Raw genomic sequence first — 226 nt, 5'->3', positions numbered from 1 at the left:
CCCCCGGTCGGTGGGTGGCGAGATTCGGGGGGTGTGCAGGACCCCAGACCCCTCCAAGTAGGTGGGTGCCATATGGGGAGTGAGCAGGACCCCAAACCCCCGGGTAGGTGGGTGCCAGACCCCCCCTGGGTACAGGGGTACCAGATGGGGGGGTGGGCAGGACCCCAAACCCCCGGGTAAGTGGGTGCCAGAAGGGGGTGAGCAGGACCCCAGACCCCCCCCCGGG

The sequence above is a fragment of the Charadrius vociferus genome, unplaced genomic scaffold, assembly GCF_000708025.1.
Source record: "Charadrius vociferus isolate BGI_N301 unplaced genomic scaffold, ASM70802v2 scaffold3142, whole genome shotgun sequence".
Taxonomy (NCBI): Eukaryota; Metazoa; Chordata; class Aves; order Charadriiformes; family Charadriidae; genus Charadrius; species Charadrius vociferus.
The sequence above is the reverse complement of the archived record's forward strand: the minus strand, read 5'-3'. Positions refer to the sequence as shown.